This window comes from Crocodylus porosus, unplaced genomic scaffold (assembly GCF_001723895.1).
Source record: "Crocodylus porosus isolate Cpor-Errol unplaced genomic scaffold, CroPor_comp1, whole genome shotgun sequence".
NCBI classification, from domain to species: domain Eukaryota; kingdom Metazoa; phylum Chordata; order Crocodylia; family Crocodylidae; genus Crocodylus; species Crocodylus porosus.
The window spans coordinates 790,978-809,120 of record NW_017728924.1 but is presented as its reverse complement, the minus strand read 5'-3'; the positions used below and the strand labels follow the sequence as shown (position 1 = coordinate 809,120).

Sequence of the window (18,143 nt, the reverse complement as noted above, 5' to 3'; positions counted from 1 at the left end):
GAAGAATTTCTTTACTGTCCAAGCCCCCAAGGTCTGGAACAGTCTGCCAGCGGAGGTGGTTCAAGCACCTACATTGAACACCTTCAGGAGTAAATTGGATGCTTAATCTTGCTGGGATCCTATGACCGCAGCTGACTTCCTGCCCTTTGGGCAGGGGGCTGGACTCGATCTCCCGAGGTCCCTTCCAGCCCTAACGTCTATGAAATCTATGAAATAACTGAATCCCCACCTAGGCACATCATGAACTTTGCTTAGTGTGCCTGGGCCAAGAGCCACTTAAAAGCTACTTGGGCTACTCAAACCAAGTGAAGATAGAACTAGTGGTCAAACAGGATTCAGATAATGTACCCCCATAATAAGTGGGGGGGGAGGGGGTTGGTCATTTGTTTTGTTTTTTGTTTTTTTAAAGGGTACATCTAGAGATCTTAGTTCAAGTTCTAATTCTATCTCTGCCAATGACCGATTTGGGAAAGTTACTTAACAACATGCATCTTTTTTTCCAATCCAAAAATGGAGACATTTATGTACTTTATGGGGATGTAGTTACTAATGTGTACAACACATTTAAACTATAAAAATATTGACAGTGGTGATTTGTAGAGATGTCTCAATGCTAACACGTGCTTTGTTAGACTGCATTTGGACTCAATTCTTCTTCTTTGGTCTAAACAGCCCAAATCTCACCAACTCCAAAGGAAACAAGGTTAGTCCCGTTAAATTGTACTTTTCTCCAAATTCTACTTTCATAAAAAAAAAAGTTACTTTACTTTGACAAGTTGTCCAGTGTCTCAGCTACACACTATAGCTCAAAGAAATTATCAAATATTAGCCACATACACACATCATCCCTCATTAACAGTTTATAGTATCATAGTCAAAACCAAGTAAATGGTGCAACAGATTGTAATGATCAACCGTTTTACAGCAGTAATGACTAAAGCAGATTAAAAGACATTACCTGATCCACACTTCTACGAAAGGAGTACCCTGGGATGTGATGGCCTTCATCTCTCTTCAAAAAGGTAAGAGTCCGTTCTCTTACAGGTTGGCTGATCTCCTATGCAGAGCTTTAAACTAGGTTCACTGGGGGACAGACAACAGTGAGAACCTATGATCAATGAACCACAGGCCATGTGTGGGAAAAGTCCATGCAAGTACTAAAGGGGCCCAATGGGTATCAGGATGGGGGGGCTCATATGTCTCGATACTAATGCTAGAAGCATGAGGAAGAAGCAGGAGAAACATGTGCTCCTGCTTACAAACAAGAACTTTGATCTAGTTGGGCTAACTGAAACCTGGTGGGACCCTACCCGCAATTGGGCAGTAAGCATTGAGGGCCATAGGCTGTACAGACAAGATAGAGCAGGGAGAAAAAGGGGGAGGCGTGGCTCTCTACATGAAGGAGCAATGCATATCTTCTATAATCAAGATGGGATCAGAGGAGGGGCAAATTGAGGTACTGTGGGTCAGAATGCAAGGGAAAAATCGGGGGATGGAGGGGGAGAGAAAGGGACTTGGTAGTGGGGGTCTACTACAGACCACTACATCAGGAGGAGGAGTTTGACTTGGAATTCTCCAGACAGCTCTTGGAGACCGTACAGTCAAGGGAAATGGTTGTCATGGGTGACCTCAAACTACCTGGACATCTGCTGGGAGGAGCAGTCAGCTAGATCCAACCGTTCACACAGGTTCTTAACCTGCATTCAGGACCTTCACCCAACACAGGCGGTATACGGTCCCACTAGGGGAAACACCTTACTGGATGTGGTCCTGGTTACAGGGGATGATTTGGTGGAGGGGATCTTCTGACACAAGGTAACAGGGGACAGTGACCATCACTTGACTGAGTTCACCATCTGGCGCAGGGTTGGAAAGATAACCAGTAGCACAGAAGTGCTAGACTTCAGAAAGGCTAACTTCAGTGTGTTCAGGAGATTAGTTAGCGAGGCACTGAAGAAGAGCAGAATTGGTGAAATAGGAGTCCAGGAAGGGTGGTTGTTCCTAAAAGGGAGCAATCCTATGAGTGCAGAAGGAGACAACCCCTCTGCACAAGAAAGGGAGCAAAGGGGCCAAGAAACCCTCTTGGCTGAACAGGAAAGTCCAGGAAAGGGCAAAAAGAAAGAGGCATGTAGGCTGTGGAAGCAGGAGGTAGCCAACAAGGCAGAGTATACCTACCTCGGCCTAAACTTGCAGGGAAGCAGTCAGAAAGACCAGAGCAAAAATGGAACTTAGGCTGGCAACAAAATTTAAAAAACAACAAAAAGTCCTTCTTAAGGTATATAGGGAGAAAAAAAAAAAAAAAAGACAGTGCAGGGTAGCATAGGCCCTTTACAAAGACAAACTAGGGGAACTAGTGAGAAATAGGGGCGACAAGGCTGAGCTCTTCAATTAGTTTTTTGCTTCTGTATTCTTGAACTCTGATCAGGACAAATCTCCCAACTGGATCACAGATGGGCATAAAGGGGTAACCAGCCCACTAACTGTTAGCACCAACTCAGTGAAGAGACAGCTGGAGTAGATCCTGCCTTACTAACCTCCTTTCTTTTTATTACCAGGTCACAAAATGCTTAGACGCAGGAATCGAGATGGGTGTCATCTACCTTGGATTTTAAGAAGGCCTTTGATATGGGTATCTCATTATATTCTCATAGATAAAACTGAGGGACTGTGATGTAGATGATAACACGGTCACGTGTGTGGCAAGTTGGCTTAGGGGGTCGCACGCAGAGAGTGGTGGTGGTGGATGGGTCGGTATTGATCTGGAAAGATGTGTGCAGTGGAGTCCCACAAGGTTCAGTCCTCTGACGCTGTTCAGCGTCTTCATTAGTGACTTGGATGAGGCCATGGAAAGCACTCCGTCCAAATTTCCAGATGATACCAAATTATGGGGTAAAATTAACATACCAGAGGCCAGGCAACAAATCCAGGCAGATCTAGACAGGTTGGGGGGGGGGGAGGGAATATTGGGCAGAACAGAATAGGATGCAGTTCAATAAGGACAAATGCAAGGTGCTGCACCAGCACACTTACAGGCTGGGGGAGGACTCTCAGGAGCATGGTAGCAGAAGGGGATCTCGAGTCATTGTGGACACCAAGATGAACATGAATCTATGTGATAAAAAGTGATACGTAAAGCTAACCTCATCCGACCCCAGCACTCTTTCCTGCCCAGGGCAGGGGGGTGGACTCAATGATCTGTTTAGGTCCCTTCTGACCCAAACATCTATGAATCTGACATCGAGTTGTTTTTTCAGGATTTGCTTCCAGCTTTACTCAGTCATTTGGCTTATTACAAAAAGCGTAAAAACTAATTTGTAAGCCTGTGTCAATAATTACATTCAAGTGATGGTTTTAAACAACTCACTGCACATGTGATATGCAGTTGTTAAATAACTAAGTGTGCAAAAGCTATAAGGACAGTATTTGTACTCTTCATTTTGATGTGCAATTTTATGCTTTGGTATTAGTATAAAATAGGTATAGAGGCAGGTAGCTTTGAACTAATTTGCAACTATATTCTACTAGAATAGTAAAGACTTGACTGGAACAAATAAAAACATCCTATTTTAACAAGTGCCTACTTAGAGCTAGGCAAAAAAGCCAAAAAACAACACTTCTCAGCCGAATAATTTTCAGACATCCAAAAATGCAGTTCTGGCACAATCACAACTACTTGAAACTAGTCACCAAGTTCTGTCCATTCACAACCAGAAGAAACAGAAAATGAACACACACACACACTTAATTTAAAAAGTTACACAAAATAAAATAGAAAATGAGATGAAAGAGACACCCAACCAAAAAAAAAAAAGTTTTATTTTATTTCCACATCAAAACAGTCTTCTTTTTCTTGAGTTGAATTCAAAATGATTTTCTGCTCTTTTTCTGTTTGGCCAAACCAAGGGGAAAAAAAAATCATGTTTTTATACAGCCTGATTTCTAGCTCTAAGAGAAAGATGGTCATGGACAAAATAAACTAGCTCAATCCGTTTCTTTCTACCCTGCAGACTTTCAGCGATGGGGCACGTTCGCATGGCAATATATGAAAAGGTGCCAGCAACAATGCTAAAGAAAAATATGGTCATCTATGCCTGGTTCCTCCTATAGAGGAAGGGCTATGATTGCTTTGAACTATAACTCTTAAAAGCTCTATCTTTGCTGTTTTATACACTTTTAGATTCTGTGCTTAATATAAACAGGTTTTTAATGGAACTACAAAAGAAAAAAGGTTATATATAATTACTAAGAGTATCATCCTTGTTCATCAAAAGATCTCTCAAAATACAGCATTCGTACTAAACTTTCACATACTTTGCAGGCTTGCATTTGGGAATGTTAACATCAACACATAAAACAATTTCTCATGGCCTGTAGCTGATACTCTAGAAAGCTTAGCACAAATTGCTCAGAGCAGTTCAATACAACTCATATATGCTTTCGGATTCCAAAATTCAATTTCATAAGTCGTAATCAGCCACAAAAATATTACAAGCTGAATACAAGCAACATTAAAAGGCAATTTCTTCTTCTTATTGACTACTTAAACGGACAACTTTACTTAAATTGAAACAATCAGTATGTTTTATGCTTATTAGCAAAATTACTGATCATTGATAAAATGACTGTGCTTTACAGACCATTAGAAGTGTACCTGAATCCAAGTAACCACTCCAATGTTTTGAAAAGGAAAACATCGTGTTTGAATGCTAAATCCATCAATCAATCATTAAAAGGATGGGCAATTAGATTACAGCTCAACTTGTACCATTAGATCTGCCCCTGGTCTGAACAGGTTCACAGGGTAAAAGTTCCGTTTCCAGTTGCACCAAGGTACATTGGGAAGAAGGTCCGTCTGTAGAAAACAACTGTAACCCACCTGGACTTCTTTAAAAAGAAAGCAAAAAACAACAAAACACCTATTTTTGGCCCCTTAAGCTCCACTTATGCAAGCATATACTTGCCCCAATCCTCAGCTGGCAGAGCTACTCTAAATTTTGTTACGGAAAAAACCCCCAACAAAAAACAAAGCAAGCCAACCAACCCCAATAGATGATGTTAGTTTACAGCAACTAAAAATCAAACTCATTCATTCGTTCTCAGTTTTTACTATTTTGTGACTTCACTGAACAGTCTTGATCAATATTTCGATCCTTTCAGGCATTATATTAACTCTAATCTATTTTAAAATGTACAGATTTCCTGAAATACTGGAGTCATAGGAGCATGCATGTGGTACAATAAATAGGAGATGCGACCTGAAAAGCTGTCATGTTTTAATCTAGGACTGTCCAACTGATGACCTGTGCACCACACACAGCCCACAAAGGGTCTAACTGCAATCTTTGTGCTCCTGGTCCAGCTGCTGCTACCCCTTTGCTTTCTTTCTGCTACTGCTGGAGACCCCCAGGCTCTACTTTCAGTTTTTAAGGCCTGCCCCCACCACTGGGGGCAGGGTGGAGTGGTACAGCCTGTGGGGCAGAGGGAATATGTGGCTCACAGGATGTGCAGTCTGGGGGTGTACAGCCTGCACAGCCACTAAGAAGCTGGACAGCCCTGTTTTAAAAAACTCAACTAAACAGGCTTGAAGTATCTGGTATAGACCCATTCTATTAGCATTTGTTACACTCTACTATAGACTCTTGTCTACAGTACAGTAAACCTATTTATTACCACTTATATTGCATTAGCAGATGGTACTGCATAAGCACCTAGAAGCCTAAATTGTCCCCGAGGACTCCACTGTGGTAGGCACTATATAATCACAAACACCAAGATGGCCCCTGCATACAAACCAATGACTTAACCTCACCACCTATTACACTGCAATATCTGAGGCAGTTAGCTGTGTCAGTGTGAAGTCAGGCAGAACGGAGTGCAGCGTGGCACATTAGAAAGCAACTGGTTCAGGGAGGTATGGCCCTTTCATAGATGACAGCCTGTTTTGCCAGATGCTATGAAGATTCATTGAGTATGAAAAGTTATTCCTCTCTGAGCCAATTGGCCTCTAGAACAAGCCACCAGTGTCCTAACTTCTGCCACTAATACTCCATGTTAAATCTTAGCCTAGGCAAAGCCAAAGCAGGCAATTTGGCCCAGTTTCATTTTGTTTCTTCAATTTAATTACCTAGCTATTTTAAAAGGAAATAAATAAGTACATCAGTGCAGCAAGAGGTTTGGTACTCCTGCTACTTTAAGAAAAGGCAGGCTACCTGGGAAGCAGCCTGCAGGTATGCCAGGGGGCAATTAGGAGTCTCATGGCTGGGCCATAAGCCCAGAGCTGGAGCTAGGCAGGTAGTCTAGGCCTAAGAACCATGGAGAGAAAAGCTCCTGGTTAACATCTAAGCTGGGGTAAGCAATATTGGTGGTTTGTAGAGGGACTAAGGGGAGGTAAGGAGATTCCAGATGGTCTAGAAAGAGAGGGGCCAGAGAGCCTAGAGACAGCAGAGGGCCCATGAGGTCTCACTCACTTTAGGAGCAGTGCCAGGGCCCAGGAAAGGCTAAAGGCCAAGAAAGGGCCACGGCCAGAAGCTGGTGGGGCAGCAGAGCCCATTCTTAGATCAGTTGAGACTCATGGAGTCAGGGTTTAAGGAGATGGACCAAAGCCTGGGAGGCTCAGGGACCCACAGAAGCAGGATCAGGCACCCACAGCCTGGAAGAGGTGGTAGAGACACGGCCAAGGGCCCGGTGCCTGCAAGATGCAGAAAGAGGGCTGGGGAGATGCAGAATGGGTGAAATGCCTGGCAACCAGACAGCAGCCAGAGCCCAGAAGGGGACAGAAGCTAGAGTGTTTGATAACATCTGCAAGGCATCGATGTGGCAATGGGGAGGATGAAGCTCAATTAATACGAGTATGGTCACTTGTATCCACGAGGCTGACATCTGACTTGGGAAGCCCTCGGGCAGCCACCTTTCTCTGAAAGTGTCATTTCATCAAGCTGTGGCAGGCGAGGAAAAGGGTAGACTGCCTAAGTAGAGCCAGGCTTACAGGGGCTGAGAAGGCTCCAGGGGATTGTGACCACTCCTGAAGCAGGTCGCTGTTACATTGGTGCATTGGCGGGGGGGAGGGGGTGGAAATCAAATGTAGGAGTAGGAGAAGCAGACACTTGGGCAAGCAAGAAAGAGCAAGCAAGGCCAGGGAGCCCAGAGATCTCAACTGGCCTAGGAGCAGCACCAGGGGACTGAAAGTCGAGAAGGGGTAACTGCCAGAGACTGCTACGGCTAAAGAGAGATGAGAAAATCTCAACTGGCCTAGAAGCTAGGCCAGGGCCTGAGAGGGGTCAAAGGCTTAGGGCTGCAGCCAGAGACTGACATGGTTACTGACCTACAGCCCAGAGAAGAGAGGGCTCAGTTAGGAAGAAGAAAAGGCTGAGCAGGAGAACCCTAGGCTAGTTTGGGGGCCAGAAGGTGCAGAACCAGAAAGAAGGGCCTCTGGGGCACAGAGAGTAATATGATGCAGGAACGGGCAGCCTTGGGAGACTGCACAGGTGCTACGAAAAGAAGCTTTTAAGGGAGAGGCCTCTCTGGGGTCCTGGGTAAGACCTGAAGCTGCACAGGGTCCTGGGGGCTAGTACAATCTGGTAGGGCTACTTATGGTATAGTATCTAAAGTGCCACCTATGGCAATCCCAGGGCAAGGCAAGTAGAGGGTGCCTTAAAACTCCAGGAAGGCTTAAGGAGCAGGTACAGCAGGGGTGATCAGAATTGGGCCTGTGTGCTGGATTTGGCCTGCCAGGGTATTTTATCCAGCCCGTGGGGCCCCCTAAACAAATTAGGCAATTTATATTTATCTACCCCTGGCTGCCTGTCAAAGATGACAGGCACCAGAGACAGTAGGACCCAGAGGAAGCCATGGCAAGACTGCAACAGCAAGACCCACCTGGCCCCACCCCCACCAGCCAGAAGCCCCTGCCGGGTCAGCTCCTGCTGAATCATGCGGTCTGGCCATGCAGCTGGAAGCCACATGTTGCAGAGCAGTTAGCAGGCAGGCATGAAAGTGGGGAAAGCGATGGCAGGGGCAGTGGGGAGGGGAAGCAAGCAGGTGTGCAGAGCTGGTGCTGGCAGGGCCCAGGGTGGGGCGGCAAGATTGCGGGGCGTGGGCTGGCAGGGGTCTATGGAACTGGGCTGAGCCACTCCAGCAGGGAGAGAAGGGAGCTGGCCTGGCTCCACAGAGCCCCAGCCAACCAGGACCCCAAGCTCCTGCCATCCTGCTCTAGGGCCCTGCCACTGCTACTCAGCCCAAACACTCAGTCCCCATACCCACCCACAGCTCCCCACAAATCCCACACCCAACCACCCAATCCCCCCCCGATACCCCTGCACACCCTACACAATATACAAGAGTAAGACTGCATTTTGAGCTGTTATTCAATCACTTCTACATATACAGCACAAACACACACAAAATCAGGACAAACATATATTTTTTTTCCCCCTAGGATGGCAAGCCCTCTTCCCCAAAGAAGTACTTCCAGGGGGAAGGGGAGGGACTTCCAGTGGCAAAGATCAGAGGTTCGAGCGGGACTTCCAGTCCCAAAATGGTGACCAGAGGGCTGGGCACCTGTCAAGGGCTGGGGCTACCTATGCATCCCTTGCCAAAACTTGGTAAGCGGACCTCTGCCTGAAATAAATTGCCTGCCCCTGAGGTAGAGCCATGGTGCCCATTCAGTCTCACTGGCCTAGGAGCAGGGATAGGGCTCAGGAAGGGCCAAAAGCCAAGGAAGGCCACAGCTAGAGACTGGCAGAGCTAGAGAGCCCATGGGTCTCAACTGGCCTAGGAGCAGGGCCAAGGTTAATGGAGAAAGTCAGTAGGGCTACAGCTGGAGACCAGCGAGGCCTGGAATACGGATGAAGATAGCCAAGAGCCCATAGGGGCTGTTATGATTGATTAGTATGCATGACATCTGAGGCATGGATGTGGGTATTGGGGAGGACGGATCCCATGTAATCAGCTCTTAAGGCAATGAGTAGGGTCACCTGTACTTATGAGAAGGAGATCTGATTTGGGAAGCCTTGGGCAACCTCCCTTGTCTGAAAGTGTCATTTCATCAAGGTGTGGCAGACAACAAGGGGAGATTGTCCAAAGAAAGCCAGGCTGACAAGGGCCGAGGGGGCTCCAGAGGCATCAAGGCTATCCCTGGAGCTGGACCCTGTTACACAGTCAGAAACACCAGATCCTCTCCAAGTGCTCAGCTCCACGGAAAGCTCCCTTAATACACATAATGCATATGTGTAGTTCCTCCCCATGACCATTTAACACAATCTCTGAAGTATCAGCACTATAGCAGAATCCCTTCAGCTAAAAACTCTTCTTTAGCTGTTGCTGCACATGCCACGGATCAGCTTCATCCACCTTATTCCAAGGAACTGGAGAACAGTACTTGGTGTGACTGTACACGGAAGAAAAATAAGCAATGTTTTATAGAGAATGGAAAGAAGTTGCTATATGGGGATGCAGAGAAGTCCTGAGAAGGTGTATGTGGAGGGCAGGAGAGGAAGACTGAGGAATAAAGATAAAAAAGGGGCTAGACTTAGAAAATCCCTTCCTGTCTGCTGCTAAAATTTTCCTTTCAAAATAGTGTTAATTCCCAAGCATTCTTAAGGAACAGCACGGAGCTTCACAGACAAAGAGAAGGTTTAGGATGCTTCCATACAGATGAGAAAAGGGAATATAAAGTGTAGTAGGAGAAGTTATCTAAAAAGATTGGCCGGGGAGGTCAGAGATGGGCAAGACTGAACAGATGAAGGAGGAAGTTGGAATTTCCAGACCATGGGCACCAGAGGCACAGGTGGGAACTACAGTCTGAAGCAAGGCTAAAGAAGTTGTAGAGAGAACTGGGAAGAAAGGAGACAGACAAGCTGAGGGAGTCAGGGAAGTTCTGGAGATGACAACAACTGTAGATGTAGTGAGAGTGTGAAGCAATAAGGGGGACAATGTTTAGAGATCAACTTATGTAGAGGACATAGTGAGGTTGTGGAGAGGAACTGGAGCTAAGAGATGGCAAAAGCAAGAGGAGTGTGAAGAGGGGCTGGTGCAAAGGGCTGGGGAGATCCAGTACTGCACAGTAGTAGCTGGAAGCAGGGAGGAGAAGGGAGCAGCAGAAGTATGCAATTGTGGGAAGGAGCCTATAGTGGCCGGGTGCTGTACAGAAGGGCCAGGGGTTTGCACAGGATGGGCATATGCAAGACATGCGGGGGTGCAAATTAAGTGTGGGGCAGTTCAGCTCTGCAGGGGAAGATACAGGAATGTACAAGAGGGACCCGCACAGAGAGCAGAGGGGCTCAGCAGGAAGGATGGGAAGGGGGCAGAGACTGAACAAAGCTTCTGAATGAAAGTCCTAGTACTGCCACCTTGGTCGCTGACTAACCTGTGTCCTCAGGGTCAGGTTTTGGCTAGTCCCGGCATGCGAAGCAGAGCTGGGAAATACAAAACCCGCTGTGAAACTTGTCAGAACTACTGTTAGAGGAAAAGGAGCAGAGCTGAGACTGTCTTTACTCTAGGAGAAGCCATATTGGGCAATAAATGAATGGAGGCAAGAAATTTTTAGGTTAAATTTCAGCAATGCTCTGTATCTAGAGCAGGGATGGGCAATTATTTCAGACGGAGGGCTGCTTACTGAGTTTTGGCAAGCCATCGAGGGCTGCATGACAGGCATCCAGAGGCAGATAAAGATTAATTTTCTAAATTTTTAGAGGCCCCACGGGCCAGATAGAAACGGCCTGGCAGGCTGCATCCAACCCGTGAGTCACATTGTGCCCACCCCTGATCTAATGTTTCACCAAGCCATATGGTGATTGATATTTTGGACATTAGGGAAAGGGTAGGTATGGGGGAAAGGGGAGAAAGAAGAAGGAAGAAGAAGAATACTGTATATTTGAAGTTATTTTTAAAATATACTGTTTCTTGTGCCAAAGTTACATTTTCTGGTGGGGAGGAAGGGGGAAAGAGATTAGGTAAAATGGATACAGACACATATTGAAGACCTAGATACCCTCATTAAAAAAAAAAAAAGGTGGGTGTGGGGGGAAATGAATTCAATCCTTAATATGTTAAATAAAGGATGTGCCATCTACAAATCTCAGTACAACCTATGCTGCCATGTAAATTGTGAATTGCTAAAATAAATAATCCACCTCCTAAAAATGCAGCTAGGTCTGTTAGCACTCCAGACTTCAAAAGCCTGCTCCCGCATTGCCCTTCTAGTGGGAAGGGCAGCCTGGCAGAGTGTCTCCCATGCATCGACTTCAAGCCCCCCGCAGTTTAAAACAATGCAAGCCCTTAGATCATCTTAAACAGACCTAAGTGGAACTTTAGATCAATTTAAACTGGTTAAGCCACTTTAAGGTCTTGGATCATTTTTTTCTCCACAACCCACAATTCAAGGATTTACAAGAAGGCTGAAACTGTAAGGGAGCCAGTTTCAAGGGGAAAAAAAATTAACACTAATTTCAGATACAACATATGGCCCAAGTGCCTCTGACAGTTTCAAAGGATTGGCAGTCCCAAGTGTTCACAATGGAGAATGATTTAGAAGTCAGTATTGTAAAAACACAGAGAAGGAAGGGGGCGAGGAGACAAAAAACACTCAAACAAACCAAACCAAAAAACACCACCACCTTTATTTACCTCCTGCTTGTATAACCTTTGTGACAGTCTAATTTCCAAGTTTCCTCTGTGAAATGAGGAGACTGAACTTTCTACGTGCTACTTATTTGCTCTCCTTATGTCAGAAACAGGTGACGGGTTACGGTTAACATTTCCAGAAAACATTTACCAGACAGAACAAGAAAGAAAACGAAACAATTAGGCGGTGCTGATTGCAAAACAAGTACGGTAAACCAAATTTGTATCTGAAAGACCACAGAAAAAAATAAGTCCTCACTTAAAAGTAGTAATGCATGCTAAGGGCTATTAACACTCACTGGGGACCAGAGACCAAAATTATTTTTATGGGGATGCATGCAGAAGTTGCAGGCATGGCATGTGGGGGAGAAAGAGAGAGAGACACAGTACTTACACAGGGAACAACTGAATCCTGCCACTACTCTCTGAGCAAAGGATACAGGGCCCCAGCCTGGGCCATCTCTCAAAAGGGCTGTGGTGAAGCTACTGCTGCAGCTCTGTCATCCTTTATTTGCCAGCAATAGGAGACAACTCATTATTTAGGTGGTCTCTTCAGCATCCCTATAAGCATCTTTCTGGCCTCTGCTCTCCCTAACTGGAATATATCCAGGTGCCGCCACTGGTATGGGTCCCCTCTGCTGCTCCTCTTAATACAGCAGTGGCTTCCAAAACCCTAACAGAGCACCTAAGCTACTTTAAGTCTCCCAGCGCAAACATGTACTGCGTTTTAGGGATGACAGACGCACCCTAGAGTCCTAACCCTGGTGTCCTGATCATCTTCTCTGCTTCAGGCTTTACCCCGTATTCAGTGTGAACTTTTTAATACATAGCGTTATGCTCAGGTTACTTATTTGTGAGCTATTCCTGCATTTGTACCAAGGCTATAGTGTCAATGGTATACAGCATCATCCTTTGCCCAGTCCTTTTTTAAAATATGCCTTTACATGGCTTGCTCTTCATACACGGATTTGACCCAGAGAACTTCCCTATAGGATACCACATTTATACGAATGTCTCCAACCAGGGGTCTGGCCTGAGACAGCTCACTGCTGGTCCCTGCATGTCTGTACTAGGAAGAGCAAGTATCACCAGTAACATGAGAACAGAATATAGTATGCAAGAACTCGTGACAATTATTAACACACGCAGCCCCAAGCTGCATCTGTTGGAAGGCGCACGGGTTTCATACTGATACAAGTCTGCCTTTCCTGGCAAGCGAGAAGAACTACAGGCTTTGCCCAACGTACAGTCCCATCCGACCACAGTCAGCTAACACCTTACAGTAAGTACCAAGCAAGACTTCTCTTCTCATTCAGCAGCTGGCAGCCTGCTACCTTGTGGAACCAGTTTCCATAGAAACAGGAGGTCTGGTAGGAGGAAATATGGTACAGGAAAGTCAAGTCATCACTGTTTTGGATTCTCTGTCTTAATCTCAAACAGTCCGCCATCAGTTACCATGGAAACAAGAGTGGAAACAGACGGAAGTAGCTGAAAGTTGGAGCTCTCCAAGCTTCCATTTCTAGTAGAAAGGGCTAAGAGTTTTTTGTTGTTTTTTTTTTTTTCAAAAAGATATTAAAACTCAAAATACAGACATGGTTTGTTTGTTGTTGGGTTTTTTTCTCCCAAGTTACTGTTTGGTTACATGTCCTTAATGCAACGGGCCAAAACAAATCATTGCAAATAAGCAAATGGCTAGTAAACCAGGCAACTATGCTCATTTATGCCAACTGAGGAGCTTGGCCCGTGACCCCCCTTCGGATTCCTCCTCCCCCCCACCCAACTTAAAAACTTTTCTTTGATTAGATTGGGGTGGGGGAAGGAGTATTGTTATTCAAAACTATTTAACCAAAATGCGCTTTCTACCATTTCAACCTCCTGAAAGTCTTTGTAAATGGCCAAGTCACGAGATAAGGCTCATTACTGGATAGGCCTTAATAAAAATCTACCGCCATGTGAAATATTTTGTAAATGCGTTTTTCTTCTTAAACCAAATCCCAGCTGAGTCTGATTTTTGTGCTGTGAACATTCATAAAAACAAAACCACCCCCAAAAAGAACAAAAACCCAACAACTTTTCATGACTAAAAATGGGGAAACACAAAGGGGTGCAAGAGTGCCTGTATCAAAATGCAATTCAGAAGTCAACATTCCTATATCCTCTTTCCAAATACACTTCCAGCTCCAGTCAAACTCAGGGGGTGGGGAGAAAGGAAGGGAGGCAAGGAGAGAGGAGGCAGACAGTTAAAAATGCTTGCCTGCAAGATTTTTATGGATTTACAGGGTTTTGTTTGTTTTTTACTGATATGATAAATACTTTGGATTCATAGTTCACATAAAATTTTGCTTTGAAGCCTACTTGATGGAGCACACAATAAAACTCTGGTTAACTCACTACTTTAGGGGGAACGCAAGTAAATGCTGAATTATCCAGTAGTGTACAATAATTATCAAAAGTTGGGGGGGTGGTGAGGAGGTGACACTGATAGGGAAGTCAAGCACTGGCAAAATTAAAGTCAGCAAGGCAGTTATCCCATAGGTGAACTAGGCAGAATTATGATGCATAAAGAATCCCGATACACGTTTAAAACCACCAACTAAAACAGTGGGGGCCAATTTGTTCTGGAAGGCGTGCCACAGATTAAACCCTGCACCTTCCCTAGGTGCCACTCTGGTCCTCCAAGTCTGCCTGATCTGCTGTCCTGCTTTCCATTCCCTACACAGTCTGCTGCCGTGTTACCTGTCCCCTCCCTCATCTGCCACATGCTACGCAGTCTGCCGGAGTCACAGCGGCAGCCCGTGGCTGCAGGCTGGCCACTCAAGGACTAAAACAAGTTAGCCGAGACGAATGATATTTTAAAACAACCTTCTACGTCTTTAAAAAGGGAAAAAAGAAAAAGAAGAAAAAAGAGACAGGCACGTTACACCTGGATATGTATAATATGTTAATGAGCTTGGTGGCATCTTTTTAAGTCTACACCACTCTTTGCTAGAGACTATAAACACCCTATACATATTCTGGCATAAGTAGCATCTACTTAAGAGAGGCTCCCAACTGCAAGAGTAGGTAGGTCATTGCTGATTAAGACTAAAGGAAATTAGTAGTGCTGAGGAAAGGCTTCCAAAGCAACAAGCCAGCACTAAATCTGGTTCTGGCCAGTGGTTCTGGTTTGACACATTTATATAGAAATTCGACTGAATAGAAGAGATGCATTATACTGTTTCCTAATTCCTCCTTTTTAGGAAAAGTAATCATTTTTCTCAATTAAAAATTACCAGCTGAACAGAAAAAGGAATTTACAAACCACAGGCAAATTTCTCCATCTAGTGCCAACTGATCTGAAAGCTTGTTAGCTTCTATGTTACAGCTTTAACCACTGCAATTAACGTCCAATCATGTAAAATTATTTGAGAGGATAAGAGAGGGGGAGATTCTCCCTCTTTTTGTTTTAAACAATATTTTAAATACAACTTAATAGTGGACCACTGCAATAGAAATTAAAGCATCAAGAAATATTTTAGACTAACCAGGTATATTTTTTCATGTAACAGCAAAAGCATCAGTTTGAGTGCCTGTCTATACTCTGAAAAGGGTTGTTCTGTTTTGGTTTTGGTTTTTAAAGGAAACATTATCACCATCTTTTGGCTACTAATACTCAAGCTTGTAAAGATTACAACAGTGGAAGGCTAATCTTTTTGGCAGGTGTGCCACAAATAACCCCCATGAAGTCCCAGAGTGGCTGATCCCCTTCCCCTGCCCAATCTGTCACTGTGTAGTCTGCCCCCTTGCTATCTGTCATGTGCCACTTGTTGAAAGCCCTTTGCTCAGAATATTGTCTGCATTCACAACATTATTTAAAATTAATTTAAAAAAAAAAAAAAAAAAAAGAAAGAACAAGAAAGAAAACCCTGCCCTGCCCCCTCCTCCCCCCCCCCCCAAAAGGAGGGGGACACAACTGATAAGAGACTGGGAAAAATCTGTATCTTTGTATTTTTTTTTTTTATGTCCATTAACAGCCTGCAGTAACAAATCACTAGAGCCAGTCTTGGAGGCTGAAGGGGGGTGCAAAAATTGTTGTTAAGACTACTCATGCAAGTGCTATGCAAGATCAGCCCCACTACAGGATTCCCAGTTTTAACTTGGGACCGTATCTATGAACAAAGGACCTGTTTGAGTAAGAGTTAGGCGAGCCAAGATGCATCAGCGAGACATAACCACTGCTTTGGCAATCTCTCAGTCCTGATTTTTCTCACTGCTATAAAGCACTAAACGTTCAAGTCCGTGTTGTTGAATGGGTGACATGCACTCAAGAGATAGCTACATCTAGATGAGAAAGCACCAGGTTAGGAGTCAGGGGCTTCCAAGCTTTATTCACGGCTCTGGCACCGACTCACTGCATGTCCTTTGGGACCTCACCCAAACCTATAAACGCTGCTCCAATGGACGTTGTGAATGTACTACCGATTTTAAAAGGCTGCAGCACATGGAACAAGTGTTTGCATCTCACTCCCTCAGTCTGTAAAGTGGGGACAGCACCACCTCTGAGCTATCCAAGTCATCGAAGGCCTTTTACAACTGTTAACTACAGCACTACACAAATACTTCCTTAAGCATTTTAAAGTCTTTTCAGGTTAAGATCACTTAAAAATTAAAAACTCTTAGACATCATGAATCATATATTGGATAATATTCTGACTACTCCAATTAGTGTCAGTGCCAACAATAGAAAGTCTCAACTTCAATGAAAGCAGTAACAGAAGCATATACTTAAAAGCAAGCTGTAAAACTTTCTTTAGTTTGAGCACATTAGGCTTGAATAGATCTGTGGGCATGTCCGCCACGTGCAGGCACACGCTGCTTCTGAACAAGCTTTTGTTAAACCAACGTATACATGAAAAGCCTACTCAAAATGCATCAGAATGGTACAATGCCTGCTCAGATAAATAAGGGCTTCACTGTACAACTTCCACATGCACTATCTGTATTATAGCGTCTTAAAGTAACATCAGTGTCATTTTTATGTCTGCTATGTTGCCTCAGTTACTGTAATACAAGAGATTTATTTTCTCCCACATCCGACTACTTGAGAGGCAATTTGTTTCTCCCATAAAAGGTGTTTGCTTCTGAAAGGCATCTTCCAAAAGGAGGTTATTTCCTAGTTTATTAGGAGTGACCATTTGCTAGGCTAAATTTGGAAAACGAAGTGCACACGTTGCTTTTTCCTTCTCCAAACTCTGACATGCTTTCTTTGAAAAATGAAAAAAAAAAGGTTTACCACAAGGAAAAGAAAAAAAGAAAAAAAAAAAATGTGTCTGGAGAACACATATGGAACTTGAAAAAACTTGCAACTCCTGCTTACGTGCAGTCTAAATTTAAATGAAGGGAAGCGAATGATATTTACATTTGTGATCTAAAATGACAGCCTCATCAACACACACGCACACAAGCCCAATCACAAAAGATTCCCGCAACCCTTTCCTAGGCTAAGACCGCCACGCTCTCCAAATAAAGAGCCACAAGGATTATACATACTCAACATGTCACAAAGGTCTTGCATGAGATGGGATCCGACAGGGAGGAAAGGGTTATTAATGGTTCGCCATCCCGTATTTAAGTCGGGAAAGCGCCTTCAGCATTTATAAGCTACCCTGTAACCTTCCGACGAAGCCATAAATCGAGACGTGCGAGAACAACAGTAATAATAACTGAAAAAGCAACGCTAGGCAGAGGACACGAGAACAACAGACAAGTTAAGGATGTCGCTCACCGTCTGACGAAGCGCTTCCCCTGCCGCTGTGTACCTGGCTGTTTACGATTCACAAGCTTGGTCTTTTTTTCAGCCTACAGCAGATGTCTGGGCTTGAAAGCTCAGGGTTGAGGAGGGGGGAAAGCAAAAAAACCCCACCACGCACTCACGCTTAGTTAGGCTTGGCCAAAATTGGGACCCAAAAAAGGGCTGGAGGAGGAGGAGGAGGGGGGGGGGACACGACACACACTGGCAAACGGTGAAACCCCCAAATATTTCTGGAGACCAAGCAGGCGGCCGCGACGCGTGCCCCGCCACGCTGCGAGCTGCGATGTTTCCACCTGGCAGAGCCAGATCTGTCCAGAGGCACGCCGGCGCGCGGGCAAGATGGGCAGCAGCCCCGGATCCGCGCCGGGCTGCCCGCCGGGTCCGAGCCGGGCGCCTCCGAGGCCAGAGGCGGGGGCGGCAGGGGAGGAAGAGAAAAAACAAACAAACAAGCAAGCCCCAAAATACAATAAGCGAGAGCGAGAGCGGCTGCACTGGATCGGGGCGATTCCAGCGCGGGCAGAGAGGCAGCAGCTTCTCCCACGGACGTGCCGGGGAAGGACCAGCCGCCGGCCGAGCCAGCAGGGCTGGCAGCGGGCTCAGCCCCGCCAAGTTTGCCGGACACTTGTTACCTGCCCTGCCCTGCCCGGGGGACGCACTCACCCGGCGGGGAAGTCGCAGCAGCTGCAGCCGCGCCCCGGCTCCGCGCGGCCATGCCCGGCTACATCCGGCGGCG

The 18,143-nt window shown here is 45.4% G+C and overlaps 1 protein-coding gene across 1 annotated transcript in view; it reads right to left on the bottom strand.

Annotated features, from left to right (window-relative positions):
• Positions 1 to 18,133, bottom strand: part of TENM1 (teneurin transmembrane protein 1) — a 503,051-nt gene extending 484,918 nt beyond the window's left edge. Inside the window, exon 1 of the mRNA XM_019540172.1 lies at positions 18,071 to 18,133. The gene's annotated coding sequence lies outside the window, so the exon portion shown is untranslated. The remainder of the gene's footprint in view (positions 1 to 18,070) is intronic.
• Between the last annotated feature and the right edge of the window lie 10 nt (positions 18,134 to 18,143).